The sequence below is a fragment of the Myotis myotis genome, unplaced genomic scaffold (genome assembly GCF_014108235.1).
Source record: "Myotis myotis isolate mMyoMyo1 unplaced genomic scaffold, mMyoMyo1.p scaffold_m19_p_5, whole genome shotgun sequence".
Lineage (NCBI taxonomy): Eukaryota > Metazoa > Chordata > Mammalia > Chiroptera > Vespertilionidae > Myotis > Myotis myotis.
Window position 1 is genome coordinate 100382378 of NW_023416357.1, and position 6000 is coordinate 100388377.

General features: G+C 40.6%; 1 pseudogene; it reads right to left on the bottom strand.

Annotated features, from left to right (window-relative positions):
- The window catches only part of LOC118656565, a 30794-nt pseudogene extending 26385 nt beyond the window's left edge, over nt 1-4409 (bottom strand).
- Nucleotides 4410-6000: the final 1591 nt, after the last annotated feature.

Here is a 6000-nt window from a genome sequence, read left to right on the forward strand (position 1 = left end):
GGGTCTCAGGGGACCAACAGGGCGGAGCAAACAGCTATGGCTGATCCTCAGTCCTGCCCTAAGAGGCCCCGGGTCTCAGTGTCCCGGTAATCGCTGCAAGCACCTCTGAGAGAAAGCCGCCCTCGAGTTCTGCCCACTGCCAGACAGTCCAGTTTCTCCCCGTATGAGTCTGGGTCCCCAGAGACTTGCCCGGAACTGCATTTCAGAGCCGTCGGGAGCTTGTGTCTCCCTCCCAATTGAAAAAGACACCCAAGTCCTCAGTTGCCAGCCCTTTTCACGTGTGCCTCCATACCTCTGCACTTTACTTCCGCACCTCCTCTGAGTCTCAGTGTGCTTTTCTCTTTCCTTCTAGTTGTAGAATTTCCACTCGGCCAGCCTTCCTGTGGTTCTGGATGATGTCCGTTTTGTCTTTTAGTTGTATTTTTGAAGTGGTTGTGCGAGGCAGCAATTTCAGGTGTTTACCTATGCCACCATCTTGGTTTCTCTCTATTTTTTTAAAAAATATATATTTTTTTATTGATTTCAGAGAGGAAGGGAGTGGAATAGAGAGATAGAAACATCAATGATGAGAGGGAATCATTAATCGGCTGCTTCCTGCATGCCCCCTAATGGGGTTTGAGCCTGCAACCCAGGCATGTGCCTTTGACTGGAATTGAACCCAGGACCCTTCAGTCCACAGGTTGACATTCTATCCACTGAGCCAAACCAGCTAGGGTTCAAGTACTATTTTTTAAAAACCTTTGAAATTTTTATTAAGATTGTAGATCAGTTTTATTGTTGATGTACTTACATTATTAAGTCTTCTTATCCATGGATATATTATATCTCTCTATTTATTTGGGTCTTTTAAAAACTTCTTGCAGTAATTTTTTTAGTTTCCTATTTAGAGGTCTTTGCATATGTTTTTCTAATGTTATTCTTTAGGCATTGATATTTTTTAAAGCTATTTTTAATGTATTTTTAAATTTTATTTTTCTGTTTACTGCTGGAACACTGTTGATCTTTGTATATTGATACTATATCCAGTAACATTGTTAAAATCTTTTATTAATTCTAACATTTATCAGTAGAGTATTTTGGATTGTCTTCATATAGAATCCTTATCTAAGAACTACAGGCCTGGTGCACGGATTTGTGCAAAGATGGGGTCCCTCGGCCTGGCTTATGGGGATTGGGCTGAAACCGGCTCTCTGACATCCCCCAAAGGGTCCTGGATTGCAAGAGGGTGGTTCTCAGGTGACGCACCCCAGAATCGGGCTCCCTCCTCTCTGGTTCCTGGTGCATTGCCCGAGAACCACAGCTGCAAAGTCACTGCAGCTCGGCAGCTCCTGAGTTGAGTGTCTGCCCCCTAGTGGTCAGTAGGCATCATAGCTACCGGTTGGACGGTCAGCCAGTCAGCCAGTCACTTAGGCTTTTATATATATATACTATTATATACTACAGATATATATATAAATATCTAGATAAATAGATAGATAGATAGATAGATAGATAGATAGATAGATAGATAGATAGATAGATAGATTAGAGTCCTGGTGCATGAAATTCATGCATGGGGGGGAGGGGTACCCTCAGCCCAGCCTGCACCCTCTCCAATCCGGGACCCCTTGGAGGATGTCCGACTGCCGGTTTAGGCCCAATCCTGGTCTAAACCAGCAGTCAGTCATCCCTCTCACAATCCTGGACTGCTGGCTCCTAATCGCTCACCTGCCTGACTGCCTGGTCGCCCCTAACTGCCTGGTCGCCCCCGCCAGCCTGATAGCCCCTCACTGCCTTTGCGTGCTGGCCTGATTGCCCCTAACTGCCCCCTCTGCTGGCCTGGTCACCCCCAACTGCCCCCCCCACCCCCTTGCTGGCCTGGTTGCCCCTCACTAACGCCCCTGCCAGCCTGGTTGTAGGCAGCCATCTTGTGAGGGCGTGAGGGTTAATTTGCATATTACCTCTTTATTATATGGGATATAGATAATGACTGTCTTAGGTTTCCCCCCTTCCAACCCTTATACCATTTACCAGTATATCACTTCCTTACCTACTACACTGGCTAAATGCTAACTAGAAATTATAGTAGTGAGCTTCCTTATCTCATCCAAAATCTTAAGCTGAAAGCTTTCAGCTCTAGTCTTTTATTGGCATCCTTTATGAGATTCAGGAAGTTTCATTCTTTCCTATGAGTTTTTATGATACATGAATGTTGAGTTTTATCAAACACACTTTCTGCAAGACCTGACATGACCATGACTTTTCTTTTAATTTATTAATGTGATGAATTCTATTTATTGATTTTCTAATGTTAAATCAATGTGCATTCCTAGGATAAATTTAATTTGATCATGGTATGTTATCCTTTAATATATCGCTTGATCCAGATTGTTTTATTTTATGATTATTACACTCATATTCATGAGTAAAATTGGCCTGTGTCTTCTTTTTCTAGTACTGTTTTGTTGGGTGTTAGTATAAAAGTTATGCTAGTCTCCCAAAGTTAGTTGGAAAAGCTTTTTCTACTTTCTCAAAGAGATATATAAGTATTTTTCCTTTCTTTAATTTTGGTAGAATTCACTAGTGAAGCAATTTGGGTCTTGAATTTTTATCAGACATTTTTAAATTACAGATTTAATTTCTTGAATAGTTATAGGACTAAGGTTTTCTATTTCTTTTTATGTCATGTTATATTTTTCTATAAATCTTTCCATTTTGCCTAAATTTTCAAATTTATTGGCATAAAGTTGTTCATAATATCCTCTTATTTTTGTAGTTAAGTCCCTTTTCATTTCTTATACTTGCTATTCATGCCTTCTCTTTTCTCATTCTCACTAGGGATTTATCAATTTGTTAGTATTTTCAGTTTTGGCTTTGTTGATTCTGTTATGTTTTTTCTTTTACATTTATTTATGCTTTTAAATTATTTCCTCCTACGACTTTTGTTGGGTTTCTTTTATTTTCCTAACCTGTAGAAATGAATGCTTAGCTAATTTATTTTAGCCTTTTTCTTCCTTAAAATATGCAATTATGGCTATAATTTTTTCTTCAAGCACTGCCTTAGCTTTATAAATTTTGTTACATTTTTCATTATATATAATTCAGTTCAAAATAATTTTATGAAATATATTTTTCCATCCCCTTATTTTTAGTCCATGTCTTTTAATCTGAAGTGAGTCTCTTGTAGAAAACAAACATATGTAAGAGTCTTGTTATATATTCAGCTACCATAAGTCTTTTGATTAGAGCATTTAAGCCATTTGCATTTAAAGTAATTATTGATAGATATGTATTTATTGTTGTTTTACTATTCATACTTTGTTGTTGTTGTTGTTAATCCTCAACCAATATTTTTTCCATTGATTTTAGAGAGAATGGAGGGGTGGGGGACAGAGAAGGAAGACATTGTTGGGGATTCATTCCACAAAGTAGCCGCTATTCTTGTTTTGTACATTGAGCCTTTGCTCGTCCACCTCCCTCATCTGCTGTCCACAGAAGACAGCAGCCATGGTGAGGTATGGGCCGCGGCAGGGGTCACAGGCAGCCATCATGATCTTGGCATTAAATACCTGCTGGATGAGTTTGGGTACAGTGAGGGCCCGATGCTGCCTCCATGGCTGGTTAGAGAGGCAAAGCCAGGCATGAAGAAGTGGAGACATGGGAAGGGCACCGTGTTGACTTCCAGCTTGCAGAGGTCAGCAGGGAGCTGGCTAGGAAAGCAGAGGCAGGTGGTGACACTGCTCATGGCAGCTGAGGTGAGGTGGTTCGGGTCCTGGCAGGTTGGCATGGTCAGCTTGAGGGTGTGGAAGCAGATGTCGTAAAGGGCCTTGTTATCAATGCAGTAGGTCTCATCAGTATTCTCTACCAACTGATGGACAAAGGAGGTGGCATTGTAGGGCTCAATCAATGTCGGACGCTGGGTGAAGGTGCCACACTGAAGGTGTTCATGATGCAGTCAGGATACTCTCTATGGATCTTGCTGGTGAGGAAGGTGCCCATTCCAGAGCCTGTGCCCCAGCCCAGTGAGTGGATCAGCTGGAGCGCTGCAGGTAGTCACAACTCTCTGCTTCCTTCCACACCACATACTGAACTGAGTCAACCAACTCGGCCCCTGCTGTATAGTGGCCCTTGGCCTAGTCGCCTGCTCCAGGCTGACCAAAAATGTTGTGTGCTCTGAAGATCTGGCCAGAAGGACCTGAGCAAACAGAGTCCATGGTCCCAGGTTTGAGATCCACCAAGATAGCAAGAGGAGCATATTTTCAACCCACGGCTTCATTGTAATACATGGAGATGCGATCCAGCTGCAGGTTGCTGTCCCCATGGTAGGTGCTGGTGGGATTAATGCCATGTTCATCACTGATCACCTCCCAGAACTTGGCACCGATCTGGTTGCCACACTGGCCAGCCTGGATGTACACAATTTCCCTCATGGTTAAAATGTTTTTCTCACCTCAAAGTGTGTACAGGGCAAGAAAATACATAACTTTTTTCTCTGCTACTGCTCACAGGCTGGTAGAATGGGACATGCCCCAGAGGGTGGAGCAGCTACTCCAAACATACAGGAAGGTTCAAGGTTGAGTTGCTTATATTTCATTTTTTTCCTCTATTAATTTGATAGTTATTCAGGCTTTTATTATTTTTAGTGATTATATTCTAGAAATTACAATATGCTACCTTGAGTTATCACTATCAAATGGGAATTATTACCTTTACTCATCTCCTAGAAAAATCAAGGAATTTAGAATATTAAACTCTCTCCCATATAAGGTGCATTTATTGTTTTGAATTATATATATATATATATATATATATATATATATATATATATATATATATCTCATAATCCCAACAATATATTATTTTATAAAGTCACTATTCATTTGGATTTACCCTTGCATTTAACATTTCATTTCTTCTATCCCCAATCTCCTCCCTTGGACAACTTTTCTTCTACTTGAAGAACATTCTAAAATACACTTTAATGTAAGATTTTTCACTATGTAGAATTTTTTTCCCAACACATTAAAGATAATTCTACTACTTCTGGCTTCCATTGTTGAAGCTGAAATGTCAGCAAACCTTGCACTTAAGTCATCTCTTGTTTTTCTCTTCATACTTCACTCTTGAATTTTTTTAAGTATATTTTTATTGATTTTAGAGAGGAAGGGAGAGGGAGAGAGAAATAGAAATATCAATGATGAGAATCATTGATCGGCTGCTTTCTGCACATCCCTCACAGGGGACTGAACCTGAAACCTGAGCATGTGCCCTGACTTGGAATCGAACCAGACTTCCTGAGCTCAACTACTGGGCACACCAGCTGGGCACTCTTGAATGTTTTATTCAGAATATCAACTCAAGGTTAACCATAAAACTTAAGCCCTATATGTCAAAGCTTACACAATACTAAGGGAAGTTACTGATCACACACACATACTTCACACCTTCACCTAAGAAGGGAGCAAGTCTGTGGGGAATAGGCAAGCATGCATGACCTTATCAGAATCACTCAGCCACTAGTGACTCTCACCTGGTACATCAGTGGCTCTGCTAACAATGCTTCCTTCCTCTAGCTATGGGGTTGGAGTATCCTCACAGTCTGTGTTGTGGTCTGGAAAATACCCAGTTCAGTATTCTCCAGAGAGATGCAGGGAAAAGATTGCTCAGTGGCATTAGAGTGGGCCAAGGCTTTATGCCAAAATGTCTGCTAGTATTAGAGATTCTATTAACCAGGAGTATTCACATTGATTTCTTTTTCTTCTTCTTTTTCCTGGGCTTCATCTCAAATGCAAAACACTTTTTTACCACTTAATTCTTTTTTAAAAAAGCGTTTTCACAAGAACATCATGTTGGGGGAAAAGGTCTTTTGTAAGAGCAAAGTGTTTACAATGTAACAAAGTGAGGAGAAAACACACTATCAAAGTAAGTTTACTTGTGGGGGTGAAATAAGACATCCCTCACAAATTTTTATACCACACACAGAACTTCCATTTTACTAATTCTCTCTTTAGCTGTGTTTAA